Genomic DNA, 23,861 nt, shown 5'->3' with positions numbered 1-23,861 from the left:
CAATGTTTATAGCTTTATGATGGCTCTCACCAAGCCTTCAGAAATTCAGAACTTCAGTGAATATGCCAGACAAATCAACATGAGACAGAGAGGGGATATTTGGAGAGGAAAAAAATGATCTTATTTCTTTCTCAAAATTTATAGTGGAGTCAGAAGAGAAAGTGAAGGGATCGAATATACAAGAGGAATAGGGAAATGTATAAGTAAATATGGCACATATTCAGGCTGATGCTAACAAGTAGTGTTTGTATATGTCTCTCCAGTTGGTTGCCATCCAGGTGACTAAAGCTTTGTTTCTAGACCATAGATGATAACTCGATGTGGGGTAGGAATCAAAGGCCTCACTGAAGATTATATTGTACGTGCTGCTCTCCCCTTAGCTCTACAACTCATTATTATACAGCGGAATGAAATTAAAGGGGCCCAGTAGAATTGGCTTTTCACAAAGCTCTCTTTTCCCTTTTTTGTTAATCTTGTTTTAAAGTTCTTATCTGAATTCTTCTAACTTTCCCTACGAAGAAAGTTTTTAAGGTTAGTGACTTCCTCACAGGAAAATAAGCATGAGTGACCACATGGCAGCAATGTGACCCACTTATTACAGTGCTGAACATGAAGAAAGACTGGTCTTCAAATGTTCCTTATGACACCAGCCAGGTGAAATGTGCACAAACTGCTTTACCTCTCTGGACCTCAGTTTTCTTATAAAATGGGAATAATAATAACCATAACACCGATTTCACAGGGTTATTATGATGCCCACATGAGATAATGTATATATAAAGAACTTTGCAGTCAGTCAGTCTACAAGCATTTATTAAGTGCTTGCTATGTGCCATGCACTGTGTTAAACTGGGGGGGATTCAAAAGAGCTTACAATCAAATGGGAGAGACAACACCAAAAAACTGCTCACACAAGAGACATTCAGGATAAAAGATTATTATCCACTGGCAATGGATTTTGCAGAATACCACTTCTAGGTCTGTATCCCAAAGAGATCATACAAATGGTAAAAAAAACCCATATCTATAAAAATACTTATAGCAGCTCTTTTTATGATGGCACAATGCAGTAGGAAGAATGCTGGAATTGGAGGCAAATCATTTAATCTCTCTAATATACAGTTTCCTTATCTGTAAAACAAAGTTGATGGACTTGGTGATGTCTAAGGTTACTTCTAGATCCATGACCTTGCCAAGTCTGATCAAGCTGAAAAGACTCAAAATATGGGCAATGCCACAGACTCTGTACATTAGAGGTGCCAAACATGTTTTTGCAGGCCACAATAGTCCTGACTACCACTGCTGAGCCAGATTAAAATGTAATTGATGAAGAACTGTGAAGGACTTAGCTATTCTCAGCAATACAATGATCCAAGACAATCCCAAAGGACCAATGATGAAACATGCTTTGTCTAAAGAGAAAAAAAAAACTGATGGAGTCTGAATACAGAATGAAACATACTATTTTTCACTTTTTTTTTGTTCAAGTTGTGCTCTAATCCAGTAGAAATTTCAGTGCAGATTCAAATAATGAAAACATTTAATGGAATTCATCATTTATACTGATCAGTACTTAATTGTACACAAAAATAAAATTAACTATACTTCTAGATAATGACGTCAAACACCCAGACCATCTATGGCATTTGGGTCCAGACTGGAACCAGATTAAAATTTATTTGAGAAATATTTAACAAAGTAAATAAAATACAATAAAACATAGATAATGTTACTATGTAATTTTCTAAGTCAATATGAGGCCAGCAGGGATCTTTATTTATAGATTAGTGGCTTTTTTTTTCCTATTTGAGTATGACACCACTGTCTTAAGAAATAGGTAGCCGGAGCGGCTAGATGGTGCAGTGAGTAAGAGCGCCGGCCCCGGAGTCGGGAGGACCTGGGATCAGTTCTGGCCTCAGATACTTAACAGCCACACAAAAAAACTGGCCATGTAACCTTGAGCAAGTTACTTAACCCCAATTGCTTTAAAAAAAATAGGTAGCAATTGGTTATAGATAAGTAAATTCAGAATTAGCTGTGTGCCTATTTCTTATTGAGGAAACCACTATCCTTCCAGTCATTCAGATGTGCAATCTCACTCATCTCCCTTTTCCCCTCAAAGGGCAATCAGTTGTCAAGTCTTGTCAATTTTACCTCCACAGCATCCACCCTCTGCTCTCGAATCATGTGGACCTACCAGTTAAGTTCAGGTCCAATTCACTTCTCACTTGGACTACAGCAATATTGCAGTAGATTCCTAATTAGCAGCAGCTAAGTGGAACAATGGATATAGTGCTGGATCTGGGGTCAGGAAGACCTGAGTTCAAATTCAGCTTCAGTCGTTTTCCAGTTGTGTGACCCTGGGCAAGTAATTTAATCTCTCTCTCTGACTTAGTTTTCTTATTTGTAAAATGAGGATAATAATAGAACCTATCTCACAGGGTTGTTGTGACGGTAAAATTAAATACTTGTAAAGTGCTTTGCAAACCTTAAAGTCATATATAAATGCTAGTTATTATTAGTTTCCTTGCTTCAGGTTTCTCTGCATTATAATCCACCCTTCAGACAATTGTCATCAATATTACTAGAACACAGTTCTACATCTCTCTTTTGCTCAAGAATCTTCAGGTTATTTAAGGTACTCAATAAATAAAACATCTTCTTAGAGTATCTCATCATATTAAAACTTTTACTTTCATAACTAACATTGCAAATTTGATAGAAACAATTCACTAAAAACATTTAAAAGTTAGCTTAATTTTTCCCTCTCTTTTTATCCTCTGCTTTTAGTACACTACTGGCACACAGTAGGCACTTAATAAATGTCTCTGCCTAGCTAAAAGTTAATGAAATTTTCTTTTCACAGCAACAGGATTTTAATTCTGTCTCTCCTAGGATGCAGTTTACTCCCTCATTTAATTCTTGCCACTTTTCATCTCAAAGAATTGTGGCATTTTTTTAGTTGACTTTTTTTTTATTAACACATATACATTTACTTGTCTTCTGGCTTGTTGAAGTAGTAGGTTAGACAACACTTGCCACAATAATGTCTGTCAAAATGGCTAGCCATAAAGACTCCAGCACCACATTCATCAGAAGGGCACTCTCCTCAAAGGCGGCTAATCTTGCCATTCTCATCAACCTTACAGTACTTCAGAACAGCAAGCTTAACCATCTTTCTCTTATACTTGTTCTTTCTGGGAGTAGTGTAAGACTTCTTTCTCTTCCTGGCACAAAGGCTCAGAACAAGATAAAGGGTAGATTCCTTCTGTATGTTGTAGTCAGACAAAGTACGTCCATCTTCCAGGTGCTTGCCCACAAAAATCAATCTTTGTTGATCAGGTGGAATACTTCCTTATCTTGTATCTTGGCCTTGACATTTTCAATAGTATCAGATGGTTCGACCTCAAGGGTGATGGTCTTCCCTCTCAAAATCTTTACGAAAATCTGCATTGTGGAACTGGATCCACCCGTTGATGGCAGATCTGAAAGGAATTGTGGCATTTTTTAAAAGAATCCTGGCTAAGATACAAGCTCTTCAGCTTAACTTTTAATGCTCTTTGTAGTCTAGCTTCAGTCTATACTTTTCCAGTCCCCCCCTCAGGTACTCTGTTCCAGCCAAACTGACTATTTGCTAATTCTTGAACTTGACCTGCCATCTCTCTCCTTCTTTCCTTTGTGAAGGCTATTCCACCCCCATCCTGCAACCCTCATCCTTCCCTCTTTACTTTCATTTGGTAGATTCCTTACCTTGTTTTAAGGTTCAACCCATGGACCACCTCCCATGGGAGGGAAACCATTCCTGATACTTTTAGTTGCTCACACACTCTTCCTCTTCAAATTATCTTGTTTAGTCATGTGTGAATATGTTGTATCTCTCCTGCAGAAGCATAGAGACTATTTTTCATTTTTGTCTTTGTATTCTCTGGTCCCAGGACAGTACTTTACACAGTTAGCATTAGATAAATGCTTGTTGAATTGAATTGCATAATTAGACCATTGGCTGGTTATAGTGGCTTTGGTAGAAAGAGTGCTGGATTTGGAATCCAAAAACCCGAATTTTGAATCTCACCTCTGCTATCTAATTGTAAAGTGCCCTTTGTCAAATCAGTTACCATATCTAGACCTCAATTTCTTTATCTGTAAAATGAAAAGTTTAGACTCTAAGGTCCTTCCTAGTTCTAAATCTGGATCTTGTGATCAGAGCAAACATGAAAATAAATACCAGATTAGAAGAAGAAATAAAGATGAGAAGTGTGATGGCCAAGGACATTGGTCTTGGAGTAGGGAGCACAAATTAAAATCCTTACAAACTTATTGGTTGTGTGATTACAGATAGCTCACTTAAATTCTCTATGACTCCCTTTCTTTATCTGTCAAATCGGGGTAATAATTTTGTGCCACTTTCTTTGAAAGGTGATTGTGAAGTGTTTTATAAAACCTCAAAACAATATATAAATGTGCAGGGTGGCCAGGTGGCACAGTGAGTAAGAGCGCCGGCCCCAGAGTCAGGAGACGTGGGATCGGTTCTGGCCTCAGATACTTAACACTCACACAAAATAACTGGCCATGTAACCTTGAGCAAGTTACTTAACCCCAATTGCTTTAAAAAAAAAAATATATATATATATATATATATGTATGTGTGTGTAGATATATATACATATATATGTGTGTGTGTAGACATATATACATATATGTGTGTGTGTGTATATATATATATATATATATATATGAATCGTTATTATTATTATAAGAAGGTGCTGCATACATTTATACCAGCTCTGGCTCTAAGGGGGTAAGAGGCTCCACTCTTCTCCACAGGCATCATCAGTTTGAACTCTTATAGGCTATTTTTCTCCTACTATTATAGTCATTGATTGGGGCCCTAGTTCCATTTAACCACTTAAAATCAAAAAGCTTATATAAAGGAATATTTACTTCAAAAATATAGCTAGAACAAAGTATAGACACATTCCTCAGTACTTTGTTAGCAAAGTCTCCATTACACCATCTCTTTCTCTGGGGAAATCAGGCTCAGACTTAGCTCAGGTCACATGTAGCCAGGTCACAGGGTCCCACCAAGTTCACATCCAGAGATAGCATTACTGTCAGATGAGTTTTCATCTTCAATACCACTGGGCTAGGGTTCTGAAGATAATCCCTTTCTCCTTAGGATATCAATGTTTCACTAGATATAGACCCAAATTCTGGAATGCTTGGATGTAGGGGCACTCTCTTGACTTTTCAAAACTCAGAGACTTCACTTCCTTCACCTAGAATGAAAGAGAACCAATGCAGAGGCTATGTACCAAAATTCATTGTTCAAGGTCACATGACCTCAGAAGGGAAAAGTCCCCAACACCTCTCCACTCATAGCAGCAGCATCTCTTACCAGATAACATGAGTAAGGCATCCCTGAAGTATTCCATGGGGGAACGTAGCTAAAGACAATGAGGAAAGGAGACTAGGTTGAAGGTGTCTCAGCCATTTTAAAAATGCCCTCAATTCCAACTACACAGTCAGCTGAAAGAACCTTTTCCTAATCAGACTGAAATAAATTATAGCATATTTATACATGCTCAACAGTCTCTCCAAGGTGTCTGGAGATCGATGACATTTCTTGTCATCACAATTCTCCCCAAAGCAGACTCCTCAATTATTCCACATAAGGATGTTGAACTACTCTAAACCAGAACTACTCTGGTACTCATGTACCAGATCCCATCCCACTCTCTTCCCCATTGCATTTTATAACTAAGGTTTCAACTATGATAAAAATTGTTTGTAAAAAGAATGCAAAGGCAAATGGAATTTTCTTTTCACAGATGATGACTTCACGTCTGCTGGTTTTAGGATATAGCTTACCTTCCTCTATATAGTACTTTTCATCTCAAAGAATCATAGCATTACATGTTTAAGGGAACATTTAGTCCAAATCTCTTATTTTTCAGAGAAGGATATTGAGGCCCAGAGAAGTAAGTTTTCTGATCTGCTAATAAATTCTGATAGCTAATGAAGGGTAAAGTTGAATTAGATTTCAGGTCTTCAAACTCCTGGGATATTGAACTTACTAAAGACCACACAACCTCCCATTTGTTGCAGAATCTGACATAATAACAAAGTACAATTCTAGAATGTAACTACTAATAAATTGGATTTTAAATGTAATTTTCATGGATCCTATTATATATAACCCAAATTACTAAAATTTAGAAGTACACAAAGACTTTTTGAAAATATTTTTCTTGTGACTTACTGGATTTGCCACAAATGGAAAATGTACAGATAGCTCAGCCAACATTATTTTATATTTCTCAAGATATTTTCCTTTTCCCTTCTTAGCTCCCCCCTTAGATTCTGAGCCTACTACCTAATAACATGAGAGCTTGACACAAGAGATGTTTACAAAAACTTTCAACAGCACTAATGAGTAGAACTTCCAAAAGGTTTCAAACAAAGCTGGTTTGCCAGAATATTAGTTGAAATTATAGTTTTGTTTATCCCTTCTAATAAGATATGCAAGGAAGTGACTACTTTGGGGAAAATAGCTTCCATTGTGTGATCTATTTCTGTGTTTTAAATTTCAGTGCTCTATGAAATGATAAATATTATGAATACAGAGTGGTATGGAAAGAGTCTCAGGAATTGATGTAAATTGAAATAAGCAGTCAAGAAAACAATACAATGACTATGGCAAAGTAAATGGAAAGAACAATAACTAGGAACCAATAAAAATGAATTGCAAAATATATAATTACAAAGAACAAGCTTGGCCCCAAAGAAGAGTTATAAGACAACTACCTCTTCTTCTTTTCAGAGGTAGGGAGTTCATAGGTGTAGAACATGGCATGTAAAGCCAAGCACAAGCAGCTTTCCAGAGGATTGCTGCTGTGAACAGTTTTTCTGATTACACAGTATAGTGAACTCTCTATTTATTCAGTAACAAATCAGAGTGAAACATTCACAGAAAACAAAGTACAACATTCAGAATGTTATAACTGCACAATTTATCACTAAAATGGCCACATAGTTTTCACCAAAGTGGTCACATAGTGTGATAGTAATGGCAATTAAAGATTCCCCTGTATTGGCTTGGTTTTCAAATTGATTGTGTTAAAACCCAGAGTTTGTTAATCCCACCTGTGGGATGGGCTTGTTGATGTGAAAAGAAAGTCCTGAACTGGGAGGAGCTGGTGATGTAGATTTGGAGAGACACTAGAGAGAGGCGGAAGATCTTTTTGGAAGCAGCACCTTGTGGAGAGAGAGAGACTAAGAGAATTGCTGGTGGCCGCTTTGAATTGCCCTGGACTTTTGAGACCTGCCCCCTGAGCTGCCAAGGACTGAGGAGACATGGCTGTTTTGCTGGTACTTTGTCTGTCTGTTTTGATGTTGTTTTGCCAGATTTGTCCACTGGTGAAAGACAGTCCTTTTGTTGAAGAAGTCCTGGAACCTGGCTGTTCGCTAAGAAGCCCTGAGACTGTCCTGCAGACAGAGAGTGAATACTGTCTACTGGTGAGGGATAGTGCTGTTGTTGCAGGGGTCTGGAGACTGTCCTGCAGACAGAATGAATACTGTCCACTGGTGAAGGACAGTGCTGTTGTTGCAGGGGTCTGGGAGCCTTTCTGTTGGTTCAGAAGCCCTGAAGAAGGATTTTCTTGTTGTATGTTTACAGAAATCCTGGGAGAGGGCTTTGCTAATGTGTTCAGGGGTTCTAGGGCTGTTCTACAGACAGAGGATAAATTCATGAAGGGACTGGCAATGTATCTTATGGCCTTGCTAAGCCTTGTCTCTCCAGGAACTAAGATTGCTGAGAACTTGCCTCGTGTCAAGATGAAGAAAAGACCTCCATTTGGGTATTAAGTGCTGTGTTTAAACTTGATGTAACTCTGGGGTAGATTCAATTGTGATCCAGGAGGTGGGGAACTTTTGACCTTATTGTGCTCTGTGATTGACAAATGAAGGTACTTTACCTATGTTTGGAAACTAATCTCCATTTGAGAAGAGGGGTTTTGTGGTGGACCAAATGAAGGTATAGCCTAGGGGTGGAGAAGTATTTAGAACAGAGACTTTGTAATTGATTGAATGATTGGAAGGTCCTGGGGTGGGGTAGTACTTGGAGATTATTTAATCACACTTAGTAAATGCTGTATTTTGAATGATGTCATGTTTTGATCTTCTCTGTTCTGGGTTTGTTACTGAATAAAATGGAGAGCACCTATGCTGGTATTCTGAACCTTGGGAAGTTGCCTTTCCTTGGCATTACATTACACATAGTTTTAAGCAAAAGATAACATTCATTTAGTAACTCTTTCATTTAGTAAATCCTTAATTTAATCACCCCTAAGGAGTCAAGCCTCTTTAATTGAGCAAAGTACAAAGGTCAAAGTCCTCCACCCATGAGGTGCAATCAAGTTACAATATCATCAGTCACTACTCAGTACCCTCTTAAGGAATAGTGGAAAGTACAAAGGCCATCCACCCCTAAGTTACAATTAAGTTACAATATCATCTGTCACATTAAATACCCAAGGAGAGGTCTTTTCATCTTGACTCAAGGCAGGCTCTCAGCTTCCATCATTCCTCTTCCATGGTCCCATCTCCTGCCCAAATCTAATCAACTGCCACCTGAGTTCAAAGGCAGACAGCTCCCAGTTCCTTGTCCAACTCTCTGTGCAGTTCCTATTACATACTGAAGCTCACAGTGTCTAATCTACCTCAAGTCCTTCACAATTTCTGTTCCTGGGAAGACAAGACTTAAAGTCACAATAACATTCATTCACATTGCCTGTGCCCTTATCAAAATCACTTTCTGCCTATGAAATCAACATAAATAGACAAAGTACCAACACCACAGTCATGCTTCCTCTGGTAGCTTTGGCTGGCCCTTTTAAATCCTCAGCAGCTTGGCTGGCCCTCAGAAGTCTTTGGCAGCTCTGGCTGGTTCTCAGAAGCTCTCAACAGGAGTTTGGCTGGCTCTAAAAAGAAGCTCTGCCACCATAAACTCTGTTCTCAAAATCAAAATCACTTTCTCCAGCCTGGGCCTCTCCTCCTCAGCCTCTACTTGGCTTGCTCCAAGAAGTTCTGACTCTCTAGCTCGTGTTTTTCCTTATATAAGGTATTAGCTCCTCCCTGTTCAGCCCCTTCCTGTTACATCAGCAACAGGGGTTCATACCTTCTGCTTCTTAACAGAGGCTTGATATAATTAACTTGAAACTAAGTGCTAAGTACCTGTTTATTTGTCAATACAAAGGGATCTTATACAATGTTGGATTTTTTTAATGTACTAATTGGTTTTGCTTTCTTTCTCTCTCCTTCTTAAAAAAGTCTTTGTTATAAAGAGTGACTTTCTGTGAGAGGGGAGGAAAGAATATAGGGAAGTTTCAGTGATGGAAAAACAAAAGCTATCAAGAAAACTTTACTTAAAAAAGAAAAATGAAAAATAAGTGGCTTCCTATACTGAGAAACACATAGACTGTTGTATTTCAGAAAAAAAATGTTAGAATATAAAGAATTTAAAATTCAGTATATGAATGTTTCAATTCAATCATTCTTTCTTAATATTTTACTACATGTAGGAAGTCTATAAATTATCAGTCTTGTGGTATGTTGGAAATAATCTTACTAGAATGGGAGCCAGGAAATTTGTATTCTACTCCCATTTCTGCTGCCATGTCATTGTCTTTATTATCTTGGCCAAGCTTTTGAGTTTTGAGTTTCAAGTTTCCTCATCTATAGAACAAGAGAGTTGGACAAGATTTCTAAGGTTCCATCTAGCACTAACATTCTTCGGTTCTTTTTTCAATTCCATTTTCAAATTTATTCAACCAGATTTTATGCTAAAAATAAGTCACTAGTCATGAGTTATCAGTCAACATATGTTTAGAACTCTGAGTTAAATATGACAAGAAGTTACCACAAAATTAAAACATCATCTTTGAAGGAGTAATATGGGGTGAAACAATAAACAACGTGCATATCTATACATATATGTATACATGTATACATATGCATATAATTAGGACTCCTATATATGTAATATATGTGCATGTATGTATAGGTATGTGTGCATGTATTAAGTTAGAAGGAAAGTTACAAGCTGGAAGGAAAGGTAGATATGACCTGGCAAATAAAACCAGAAAGGGCATTGTGACAGGCAAAAGTCAGTATAGTTTCAAAGGTGAGAAATAATAATCAAAATAAAAGGTGCATAACTAAGGTTCATGCAATTAGAAAATAGTTCTAGATGGTGTTGTTGTCGTTCTTCAGTTGTGTCTGATTCTTCATGACCCTGTGGACTAACCGTCCATGAGGTTTTTTCGCCAAAGATACTAGAGTGGTTAAGAGTAAAGATACTTTATAATTTTATTGAAAGCTTAATGAAATAGCAAGTCCTTTATCATACTACTGAGGAAAACTAATTTTAATGCTTTATCATTTGATTATTAATGTTAATTTGTAATATTTTCTTTTCTGTTTAAAGTCCCCACTCTTTAGTTTAGTTCACATAGAAAACTACTGCTGGAACTAGAGGAGGAATGTGATCACATACCAGTCCCTCCCAGGTCCTACTCTGGACTTCTCTGTTTATCCCATTAACAAAAGGTAGACTGAGCTGGTTCTCCCTACCATGAGTTACCAAGAACTATTCCTGTGACCTTTGTCTCTTCATTAGAGTTTGAGGTGTCCTGTCCTGGCCTGTGAAGGAGAAACCAAGGCAAAGAGATCCTGATGAGGCACCAGATTGATAGAGGGAGCTCAAACTTCATGATTGGGCCACATTCTCAGCTGATCTCACATCCCCCCAACCCCATCAATGAAATAATAGGGAGAGGATGAGTACTTTTAGCCCACCTTCTCATGAGTGTCTATCTATTAGGGTTGCCTTTTTCTTGTCAGAAGAGGTACCAATAATGTGCTATCAGAAAGATAGATGATCATTTAAGATGGTTTAGATTCCTTTGTCTTTGATTACCAATATAAATTATTGATCATTAATTTATTGATTATTGACTGACCTAGTTAATAAACTCATTTTTATTACCCAGAACTCTTTATCTCCTAATTTTTTCTTGACACACCACAATAGACAATGGGGTAGGGGAGAAGAAGTGTTCTGCTCTAGTGTATTTCTTATTTAATACTTAAAACAATTCATGAAGTCACTGGCGAGGAAATTCTTTATGAAAGCAGATTATAACCATTCTATAACTTTTGGTTGCTGTGGAGTACTCCTTGGCCCTAACTTGAAGCCTCCTCAGTTTTGTAGAACCCAGCAGTTTATGCCCTGCTAGCTTAGTCTTCAGGAACCTGGGGTCACTTATATAACACACTAAGGTATCAGAGTAGGATATTGCAAAGGGACGGGAGTTATATGCAATATAGAAGAAAAAATATCAGATTTGGAGTGAGAATATTTGAGTTCTAAGCCAGGTTCACCATTCAGAAGTCACATGATTTTGAATCAATCACTTAATCTGTCTCTGAGCCTCAATTTTCTTATCCAAACAATGGGAAAATGATACACTATATACCTCATAGGGCTGTTGAGACGAAAACAGTTTTCTAGTGTTAAAGTACTGTATTTTTAAATAAATATGATTTACTAGTATTTATTTTGTAGAAATGTTAGGGAGGTTTTATGTACAGAACTTTTTTTGGCCTCTATTTATAACTTTGTAGGGAATTCTTGATTACAAAACTCCTTCTACCAATGTAGATATGCATCTGCTTTACAATTTATATTCTTATAGAGTTGCCTGGACAATTGAGAGGTTAAGCATAAAATAGTATGTACTCAGACTTTTATTTGACATTTACTTTGTGTTTTTGGAATCATTCTAATCCAGCTTCCAATACTGATATTGGTGAAAACCGGTATAAGGGATGAATATATTTGAACATTCCTTTCCCATCTCCTTTACAGACAGATAGCCGTCAACATTCCAATATAGGAATGAGCATTCATCTCTGACCTTTCAACTAGGGAGTTTGGAGAGGGGGCCTTATTCTAAATCAAGGGTTGGAGGAACTTGTGGCCTTGAGGCTAAATGTGACCCTATAGGTCCTTAAGTGTGGTCCTCTGACTGAATCCAAACTTCACTGAATAAAACCCCTTAGTAAAAGGACTTGGACTCAGTCAAAAAGCCACACCCAAGGACCTAGAGGACCATATGTGGCCCCAAAGTGGCAGGTTCCCCACACCTGGACTAAATAAATGGCAGAGATTAGGAGTGGAGAGAAAGTAAAAGAGCAGGGTAGGAGCCACTTGACAAAATTGGAACAGTACGAGGGGGCCACCTAGTGGCAGCTGCCTTTACACACACCTATCGGAAAATAATAACAAATCCTCTATTTTCCTTGTACGTTGTGATAGGTAACTGTTTTCTGATGAAAAAATCAAAACAATTATAGTCATATGAAAATATGCTACAAATAACTGTGGGATCTTTCACCCTGTTTCCTCTAATACTTCTTCATATTTACCTCACTATGATGTAAGATACCCTTCTTCTTAGTTTGTATCAGACAACCTGCCTATCTTGGCCACGGGATTGCATATACTGCTTTTGTTGGGGTCATCAGTGTAGAAGCTCTCTGATTACAACCCAATCACAATCCTGTCTTGTCCTTGGCAAGGAATGGTTCTGACTACAGGAGATGACCTGTCACATAACTTTTAGCTGCATACTGAGATTCGTGTGAAGCTGTTGTATTAATAAACTGTATTAAAACTCCTCTTTCCAGAATATAGACACTGAAATATTTCCACATTCCTCTCCTAATTTTTCTCCTAAACTAGAAAAACATGTCATTGTGCTTTTTTTTAAATAAAAGAAAATAAGTACCCCCAGCATCATAAAAAAATTTTTTTAAATAATTTGCTGTGAAAAAACCCCCCACAAACTTTTGCTGTATTAGATTCACACAGAAAAAAAAATGTGAATCTCAGGCTGGATTCATCTTTTCCACAAACCAATTTCTTTGATCTTTCTTCTACACTCATATGTATGGTATTCTAGAATTGCAAGTTAGTTTTTGCTAACCTAAATAAAACAAAATTGGGAAGACACATCCTCTGATTAAAGAAAAAAACTTACAAGGCATCTTCAAGAGAGACAGAGAGAAAGCTGTCTTTGGAACAAAGGAAACCTGGGTTCAAATCTGGCCTCTGACACATGGGCAATGTCACTTACTCTTTCACTACAATGAGAAGAGACTGATCTCTATCAGTAAAGGGAGTTTCCCCACTGAGAATTCCTTACACTAGAAAAAATTATAAGTCTAGTTCTACATCATCATCAGGTAGTTCATAGGCAAGTGTAAATTCTTTGGGATTAAATTTTCTTTTTGACTTTCTGTGCTCTCAGGTCAGAAAAGACTCTCAGTCTAAGGGTAAACTGTTAGTTTCAAAACTATATTCCTTCTAAAGCTTCTTTTACTATTGATGTTATCATAGGCTTTCATTAAAGTTTATAAGGCCTGAACTGGGAGCTATCTCCAGTCGTCCTGAGCTACATTTTGCTGCTGGACCCAGATGGCTCTGGAGGTGAAAGTAAGGCTGGTGATTTTATACAGCCCTGCCTCAATTAAAACCAACTCACTTGCAAGTCATGACATTACCCTCCTGATGCCATGGCTCTCTTCAGGAATGAAGGACAACCAAGGAACTAATTGAACCATAGAGGCCCTCTATGTAACCAGAAAAAAGGGTTCACCAAACACTAATACAATTTGTCTCATCTACAAACCATTATTGCCTCTCCTCTTTGGCATATCCTGCAAAAGATGACCTCATTTCTAGGTTTAGTAATTTAAACATTTTCCATGCGTCTAGTGACATCTGTGATTCTGACCTCTATAGATTAGCTTTCCTCTTCAGCTCAACCAACTTCATCTAGTCTTCAGGCTAGCACCTTCTGTTGGATGAGTGCGGTAGGTGGACGTACACCTGACAAATGATCTTCTTTCTAGACTGACTTTCAAAGAACGTAAGAGTTCTTTGTTTAAAAGTTCAGCGTTGGGTCACTTCTTCAATTAGCAGTGGGGTGAAAGAAGTTCTACCGAGACTGTTGGATTTGTAGTCCAAGGACCTGGGTTTAAATTCCTGCTCTGTTATTTACTACCCATGTCACCTTGGATAAGTCACTTAACCTTGATGGACTTTGGTTTGCTTCTTTGTAAAATAAAGGGGTTGAGCTAGATAATTCCTAACATCCCTTCCATTTCTAAACCTTTGAGCTAAACTATCTAAACTATGATCTATGTGGAGTAATATGATATACTAAGAAAATGGCCCCCAAAATAATAACTTCCGTTTCTGTAATATATTAAGGTCTACGCTGTATTTCCCTTCCAATAATTGGGCAAATCACTATATGATACTCAAATGGAGCACCATTATTTGTTAGTAACTTTGACAAAAAAAAAAGCTGAAGAGGAATGCAAAGTTTAATGTGTTTTTCATGTTAAACTCTCTCCAAGTTTCATTCACCTTCTAGCAATACCTCCCAGCATTTATCAGTACAATTAGGCCACAAAACTACAAATAGGCCTTGACTACAAACCTCAAAATTGATTAGGCCTGCTTGAGCACATGCATGCTAAACTCAACCTTCAAACCAAACACCCAACAAGAGATGGGCGCTCTACCCACATCTACAAAAATACTTAAAGCAGCTATTTTTGTGGTGGCAAAGAATTGGAAATTGAGGGGATACACACCAACTGGGGAATGGCTGAACAAGTTGCATATGAATGTAATGGAATACTATTGTTCCATAAGAAGCAGTGAGCAGATGGATTTCAGAAAAACCTGGAAAGACTTGCATGAACTGATTCTGAGCAGAACCAGGAGAACATTGTATACAAGAACAGCAACATTATATGATGATCAACTTGTTGTCGATGCAATGAGCTAAGACAATTCCAAAAGACTCATGATAGAAAATGCTATTCATATCCAGAGAAAAAACTATGGAATCTGAATGCAGATTGAAGAATACTATTTTCTCTTTTTTTATATATTTTTTGGTTATTTCTGTCTTGGAGTTTCTCCCTTTTGTTCTAATTTTTCAACATGACTAATGTGGAAATATGTTTAATACGATCATACATGCATAGCTTATGTAAGATTGCATGCTGTCTTGGAGAGGGGAAAAAATTTAGAACTCAAAATCTTATAAAAGTAAATGTTATGAAAAATAAACAAATTATTATTTTTTTAAACTAATGTCCGTCCTAAAATATCTATAGACCTCCATGACTGTCTATTCCAGTCATACTAGTCAATCTACCATGAATGAATCAAGCTCAATTCAGGAAATAGAAAGCAATATCTAAAAAAAAGTTGAACTTTTTAACAGATATGATCTTCTAGTTGGATTTCTTAATTTATTATTTTCCTTCCTCCTCCAAAACCTAAGCATAGAGAAACTTGGGAAAATGACTTTATTGCTGAAGCTCAGTTTCCTCAGCTGTAAGACGGGCATGAGAATACCTACTTTGCTATCCTGTAGAATTTTAGTAAAGATTAAAAGAGGGCCAGGCATGGTAGCCTGAGTCTGTAATCCATAGTACTGGGAATCTGAGGCTGATGGATTGCTTGATCTAGGGAGTTCTGAGCTACAGTAGAGATAAAATCAATTAGGTACCTGCATTAAGTCCAGCATCATTATGGTAAACCCTGGGAATGGAGGGCTACCAAGGTTCTGGAGAAGCAAATAAGCCCAGATTTGAAACAAAGTAGATAAAAATTTCAGCAAGAATCAGAAAATATCACTTACTGTGTATAGTCTTCCCCTGGTTCTACTCATTTCACTTTGTATCAGTTCATGTAAGTGTTCCAGGGTTTCTCTGAAAGCATCTTGCTGGTCATTTCTTATAGCACTATAGTGTTCCACCACAACCATATACCACAATTTATTCAGTCATTCTCCTACTGATGGGCATCCTCTCAATTTCTAATCAGGCCTGAGAGTGGCCACTCTACTTCCAGTCTTTGTCAGAGAGGGAGACTCAGTATCTCCCTGATCGAATGAGAATACATGCACAAATAATTCAGAAAATGACAAAAATGACTATCTAAATTCAAAGTAATATCTTTATTGTTGTAATAAAAATATTTGAGGAAGCATGAAAGTGGATTTGGAAGGTAATGTGAATACTCTTAAAACAACAAAAATTGTGAAGTATATAAAATTTGTTCAGCTCCAAAGGCCCTTGGTTCTATCACTTGGGTTTTTTCTTGGGTCTTATTTCCATAGAGGCTGGTTCTTAGGAAACTGTCAAAGTTAAATCAATGTCCACTAAGATATTAGAATCAGGGAATTTTAGAGCAAAAAAAAATTCTTCAAGATAATATAGGCTAATCTCCATTTACAGTTGGAAAATTAAGACACAGATTTCTCAAGGTCATCTAATAAATTAGTAACATAATGGGAACGCAGGTCTTTGGATTCAAAATTGTGATGATAATGATTTAATATGTTACCATGCCCAAACATTTATATTTTAAAAGGAGATTCTTTATTTTTAAAATTTATTTTTAAGAAAAGGTTTTACATTAAATTTTTATTTTATTTTTTCTCAATTACAAACAAAATTTTTAACATTTTAAAAAATTTGAGTCTCATATTCTCTTCCTCCTCTTCCTTCCCCCCTCCTTGAGAAGGTAAGCAATTCAATATAGATTATACATGTGCAGTCATGCAAAACATTTCCATATTCTCCATGTTGCAAAAGAAAATGCAGAAAACAAAACAAAACAAAACAAAACCAAAACACAAAACAGGAACAACTCAATAATAAGAGGGAAAGTAAAAAATATATATATCCTTCAATCTGCACTCAGATTCCATCAGTTCTTTCTCTGGAAGTGGATAGCATTTTTCATCATAAGGTCTTTGGAATTGTCTTGAATCATTTGTATTGCTAAGAATAATTGTTGATTAGGGTGGCCAGGTAGCACAGCAAGTAAGAGCACTGGCTCCAGTGTCGGGATGACCTGGGGATCAAATCTGGGCTCAGATACTCAGCACCACACCCAGAAATAACTGGCCGTGTAACCTTGAGCAAGTTACTTAACCCCAATTGCTTTAAAAGAAAATAATAAAAATTAAAAAAAATAAAGAATAATTGTTGATCATCATACAGTATTGCTGTTACTGTGTACATTATTCTGGTTCTGTTCATTTTACTTTGCCATCAGTTCATGAAAGTCTTCCCAGGTTTTTCTGAAAGCATCCTGCTGGTAATTTTTAATAAAACAATAGTATTCCATCACAATTATATACCACAGCTTGTTCAGCCATTCCCCAGTTGATTAGTATCCTCTCAATTACAATTCTTTGCCACCATGAAAAAAAACTGCTATAAATATTCTTGTGCATATAGTGGGTTTTTTTCTTTTTCTTTGATATCTTTGGGATACAGAACTGGTAGTGGTATTGTTGGGTAAAAAGGAGACTTTTGACCTTCAAGATTCCTAAGTAATAGATCTTTAATGATGGAATTTTGGGAACTCAAAGGATTGTGGGAAGGAAGCTATTTTGGGAGCATACTTTCTTGCAGGACTTCAAATAATTTCTTACAGGGTAATTATACCTTTTCATAGGAATAGTCTTGACTTTCTTTTCTTTTCTTCTTATAATTAAGATTGCTGTGGGTCTCTTGTTTCCACTTTATACTCAGTCTAGTCACATTTTCTTCAGTGTTGTCTGTAGCTTCCAGGAATAATTGTTACTTTGAGGGAGGCCACTGTTAACTAATTGTTACATACCAGCAAAAGAAGTCTTCATGGGTTCCTTGAAATAGTTAATAAAATGATAAGTTTTTATATTTGAAATTCTCCAGATCAAGAATGTGCTCCTTTTTCACTAACATCTACTTTCACTGTTGTGTGTTGCAAAAGAATGAACTCTGTGTTTGAAGTCATAGGATTTGGGTTCATATACTGGCTCAGCCAATTACCACCTGTATGATGTGGATAATAGTAGTTAGTATTTATATAGCACTATAAGGTTTACAAAGTACTTTACAAATATTACCTCATTTGATCTTCCCAACAACCTCAATTTTAAGAGGAGGAAATTGATATAGATAGAAGTTAAGTGACTTGTCCCAGGCCACACAGCTAATAAGTGAGGTAGGATTTGAACTCAGATCTTCCTGATTTTAGGTCCAGTGTTCTATTCACTGTACCACCTAGCTACCTATAGAATGAACATCTCTACCTTCCTCTGAATCTTTTCCCTTCTATGGAAAGTAAATCTCTCTTTCTCTCTCTCTCTCTCTCTCTCTCTCTCTCTCTCTCTCTCTCTCTCTTTTTAAACTGTAAGGTGGTAAGTGTAATCATTTCATTCCAGTTCTGAATCTGATGTACCCAACCAGCCTTTTCAGGTCTGTGCCAGTCTGATCTGGCCTACATCACAGAACACTTTCCAAATCTCCATCTCTGCAGCCTGGGCCACAGCCAGACACTGGCCTTTGCTCAACAATCACTGATGGGTTCAGAGTTGTCCAATTTTTTTTTTTTAACTTTAAGGTTATCCAGTTAGTCTACAAATGAATGACTGGGGGGAAAGTAGAAGGGAAATCAAAGCCTTGGGGAACAAATTTATTGTTGCTGCTGGCCTTTTCATATGTAGATGAATCACTTAAAAGGCATAATAAGCTTTTCTAGGTTTAGAAAGATTCCTTCACAATTGTAAATGTAGCCTAAGAGGGGCAAGGAAAGATCCACTCACTTCTGAAAATAGGCTTCCCTTTTACAATGTATAAATATGTCTGAGTGAGACCCATCCTTATAAACTTACTGTCTCTGTAATTTACTCCTCAAGTCTGCTGGCTTGAAAAGACCTACACTCTTATAAATTCATTGTTGTTTTACATGTATTAGTCTGACCCTAGACTAAATTGTAGATTGAAGGGTCTACTCAGTGCAGCAGCAGCCTTTCTCTCTCCACAGTGGTCAGCTATGACCTCCCCCAACTCCCCAGCAACCATGTCAAAGGGACCCGCAGTTGGCATTGATCTTGGCACCACTTACTCCTGTGTGGGAGTCTTCCAACATGGGAAAGTGGAGATCATTGCTAATGACCAAGGAAACAGGACCACCCCAAGCTACATGGCCTTCACCGACACAGAACGTTTAATCGGTGATGCTGCAGAGAATCAAGTTGCAATGAACCCCACCAACACAGTTTTTGATGCCAAACGTCTGATTGGTCGCAGATTTGATGATGCAGTTGTACAGTGAAACATGAAGCATTGGCCTTTTATGGTGGTGAATGATGCAGGCAGGCCTAAGGTCCAAGTGGAGTACAAAGGGGAGACCAAAAGTTTCTATCCAGAGGAAGTATCTTCTATGGTCTTGACCAAGATGAAGGAAAGTGCTGAAGCTCACCTTGGGAAGACCGGCACAAATGCTGTGGTCACAGTACCAGCCTATTTCAACGATTCCCAATGTCAGGCCACCAAAGATGCTGGAACCATAGCTGGTCTCAATGTGCTTCGAATCATCAATGAGCCAACTGCTGCTGCTATTGCTTATGGCTTGGACAAAAAGGTTGGTGCCGAGAGAGAAATGTGTTGATCTTTGACCTTGGAGGTGGTACCTTTGATGTCTCTATTCTTACCATTGAAGATGGCATCTTTGAGGTCAAGTCCACAGCTGGGGACACCCACTTGGGTGGGGAGGACTTTGACAACCTAATGGTCAATCATTTCATTGCCAAGTTCAAGTGAAAGCACAAGAAGGACATCAGTGAGAACAAGAGGGCTGTTCGCCATCTGCGTACTGCTTGTGAACGTGCAAAGCATGCCTTCTCTTCCAGTACCCAGGCCAGTATTGAGATTAATTCCCTCTATGAAGGTATTGACTTCTATACATCAATCACATGAACCCATTTCGAAGAGCTGAATGCTGATCTCTTCCGTGGCACCCTGGACCCTGTGGAGAAAGCCTTAAGAGATGCCAAGCTAGATAAGTCTCAGATTCATGACATCGTCCTGGTGGGTGGTTCCACTCGAATCCCCAAAATCCAGAAGCTTCTGCAAGACTTCTTCAATGGCAAGGAGCTCAATAAGAGTATCAATCCTGATGAGGCTGTTGCTTATGGTGCAGCTGTCCAGGCTGCCATTTTGTCTGGAGATAAATCTGAGAATGTGCAGGACTTGCTTTTGTTGGATGTCACTCCTCTTTCCCTTGGAATTGAAACTGCTGGTGGAGTTATGACCGTTCTGATCAAACGCAATACCACCATCCCCACCAAGCAGACACAGACCTTTACCACCTATTCAGACAACCAGCCTGGTGTGCTTATTCAGGTTTATGAAGGTGAGAGAGCGATGACAAAAGATAACAATCTGCTTGGCAAATTTGAGCTCACAGGAATTCCTCCAGCACCCAGGGGTGTTTCTCAGATTGAAGTAACATTTGACATTGATGCAAATGGCATCCTCAATGTTTCTGCTGTGGATAAGAGCACAGGCAAGGAGAACAAGATCACTATCACCAATGATAAAGGAAGTCTGAGCAAAGAAGACATTGAGCATATGGTCCAGGAGGCTGAGAAATACAAGACTAAGGATGAAAAGCAGAGAGACAAGGTGTCTTCCAAGAATTCTCTTGAATCTTATGCTTTCAACATGAAAGCAACTGTAGAGGATGAAAAACTGCAAGGCAAAATTGGTGATGAAGACAAACAGAAGATCCTTGACAAATGTAATGAAATAATCAACTGGCTGGATAAGAACCAGACTGCTGAGAAAGAAGACTTTGAGCATCAGCAGAAAGAATTGGAGAAGTTCTGCAACCCCATTATTACTAAGCTGTACCAGAGTGCAGGAGGCATGCCAGGAGGCATGACCTGGTGGGTTCCCAGGGGGTGGAGCAGCCCCATCTGGAGGTGCTTCTTCTGGACCCACCATTGAAGAGGTCCACTAAACACATCAGAGCATTCCACACAGCTTTTCAAAAATTGAAGGACTCAAATTTGTAGCCAAGGCAGTAGCAGTTTAAAAGTAACATTTAAGCTACTGTGTAAATCTGGGCATTTTGAATACTTGAATGTGTGCAGAGGGAGAGAAGTAAGCAACATTGTACTTTATCAGTACTGTAAAAAAGTGGAAATGCAATTGTCTTGGAGAATAAAATCTATTTAAAATTGGCAGCATAAAAAAAATAAATAAATTGTAGATTGAATATATTTTTATTCATTTTGGCTCCCTCCACAGTGCCTACTTCACTAAGTGGATTACTGAAGGAAGGAAGGAAGGAAGGAAGGAAGGAAGGAAGGAAGGAAGGAGGGAGGGAGGGAGGAAAGAAGGGAGGGAAGGAGGGAGGGAAGGAGGGAGGAAGGAATTTAGGTACCTTAGCCCCATTCATTCCAGTCTACCAGTGAAGCTTTAAGACTTTTTTGGACCCTTAAACCAAAAATACACCCTGGCCCTTACAAGGTGCAAGGAATATGGGATTGTAACTTTACTGTAAATGCCATTTAATCTCATTTTTAATCACTTGTTGATAAGACTCAGTTTAATTACTGTGTTTTGACAAGGGCTTGCTTATGATTAAATATGACATTAATAGAAATTCTTCAGATAGAGCTCAAAAATATGTAGAAACTATGTTTTATGTATATGTTTCAAAACTATTAAAAGCAGTGATTCAGGGGCAATATTTTTTCATATTTTTTTTATCTACATCATCTCTTTTTGTGGCCTATTATTAAATATATCTGAACTGGTGTAAGGGTTATGGGATTTAAAGATCTTCCATGCCCCACTGGACTTGCTGACGTAGCAGAAAGGGGCAGAGCAAGAGGAAGTGGAAGCCAAGCTAGAGTTCCTGCGGTGGCTAGCAGTGGCGGCGACGGCGGCAGCAGCAGCAGAGGCAGCGGCAGTGCGAAGCCCTTTTTGAGTTAGCCAGAATTTCTGCTAAGGACTCCTGCTGAGGACTGCCAGGGGCCGGAGCTGCTGGGAGCGTGCTTCCTGGACGCTGGGTGGTTGCTGTGAGTGGGGAGAGGAGGACCTTTGCCTGAGGTAGCCTGTTCTGTTTTAAAGGCTTGAGAATGTGGGTGCTTTCTACTTTATCTACCTGTGCCAATGTCATAACTACTCTGATGGCTTTCACTTTCTCAATGAAACAATCTTTTAGGCAAATGTATTTTGGCATTCAAACAATGTGGCCAGCCCACAGTAGTTGTACTCTCTGCAGTAGAGTTTGAATACTTGGCAGTTTAGTTCAAGAAAGGACCTCAGTGTCTGGTATCTTGTCCTGCCAGGTGATCTTCAGAATCCTCCTAAGACAGTTCAAATAGAAGTATTAAGTTTCCTGGAATGGAGTTGGTATACTGTTCAGGTTTCACAGGCATACAAAAAATGAGTCAACATAACAACTTTGTAGACCATCAGTTTGGTAGGCAGCCTAATAACTCTTCTCTCCCATACTCTCCTTGTGAGCCTCCCAAACACTGAGCTAGCTTTCGCAATGCATGCGTCAACCTCATGATCAAGGTGTACATCCCTGGAAAGGGTGCTGCCATGGCAAGTGAACTTATCCACAGCATTCAAAACTTCTCCATTTGCTATAACCAATGGTTCCACATATGTATGATGTGGTGCTGGCTGATGGAGCACTTGTACTGTCTTGGTGCTAATTAGGCTAAAAAAGACCAAAATTAGCACAAGTAGCAAAGAATCAATCAATCCATACTTCATTGCATCTCAGCTTCAGAGGCTACATTGAATGCAAAATCATCTGCAGACAAAAAATCATGCACCAACATTCCCTCTACTTAGATCTTGTCTTGTAGCCTTTTCAAGTTGAAGAATTTACTATCAGTGAGGTAGCTGACCTTGATGCCATGTTCATCCTCATTGAAAGCTTTTGACAACATGGCTGAAAACATCATGCTAAAAAGCACGGGAGCAAACACACAGCCTTGTTTAACTCCACTGAGGACTAGGAAAGCCTGAGAGCATTGTCCATTTATCCAGAACTTAGGAAATCATATCATCATGAAACTGATATACAATACTGATGAACTTCTCTGGACAACCAAATTTTGACATAATTTTCTGTAAGCCCTCACAAATGATAGTATCCAAGGCCTTGGTCAGATCTACAAACATCATGTACAGACCTCTGTTCTGCTCCTGGCATTTCTCCTGGAGTCATTGGGCAGCAAACACCGTTATCAACTGTTCATAAACCCTTTCTAAAGCCACACTAGCTCTCAGGTAGATGACCATCTTCCAAAGCATGTTTAACTAAAAGACTGTTTCATGGAGAACTCACACAAGGCAAATCTTCCAGCCTATTAAAGTGGACTCTAGTAAGGATCTTGCCAGCAATGACTAAGAGGGAGACGCCACCCCCACCCTATGATTGTCATAGGACAATCTATTTCCTTTACTTTCATAGATATGGATAATGGAGACATCCTTGAACTCCTGGGGGATGACCTCCTCTTTCCATACAACTCAGAAAATTTCAGGCAGCTTTTGTATGAACAGTGGACATCCCTTCTCCACCCACCCTCACCTTGTAAATCTCAGCTGGAATAGAATCAGTGCCAGGTGCTTTGCCACATGAAAGGAGCCTAATTGCATTCAAAACTTCTTCAGTTGGACCTTCAACTAAGGAGGGATTGACTTCAACCTGAAGTAATGGTCAAGGACTTCTGGATTGATTGATGACAATTTATTGAGAACACTGTGGAAGTGTTCAGCCCATCGCTCTAGGATCATGTCCTTATCACTAATCAATGTGGCTCCATCAGTGTTGTGTAATAGAGATGAACCATAGGTCTTTGGCCCATAAATGGCTTTCAGAGTATCATAAAAGTACTTTGGAT

General features: G+C 38.4%; 1 pseudogene; it reads right to left on the bottom strand.

The window, feature by feature from the left end:
* Nucleotides 1-2,953: 2,953 nt before the first annotated feature.
* LOC138173486 (ubiquitin-ribosomal protein eS31 fusion protein-like) overlaps nt 2,954-23,861 on the bottom strand; it is a 35,832-nt pseudogene continuing 14,924 nt past the window's right edge.

This window comes from Petaurus breviceps, unplaced genomic scaffold, assembly GCF_028583685.1.
Source record: "Petaurus breviceps papuanus isolate PSGF00001 unplaced genomic scaffold, PetGlider_PUasm1.0 582, whole genome shotgun sequence".
Classification (NCBI taxonomy): Eukaryota; Metazoa; Chordata; class Mammalia; order Diprotodontia; family Petauridae; genus Petaurus; species Petaurus breviceps.
The sequence above is the reverse complement of the archived record's forward strand: the minus strand, read 5'-3'. Positions and strand labels throughout refer to the sequence as shown.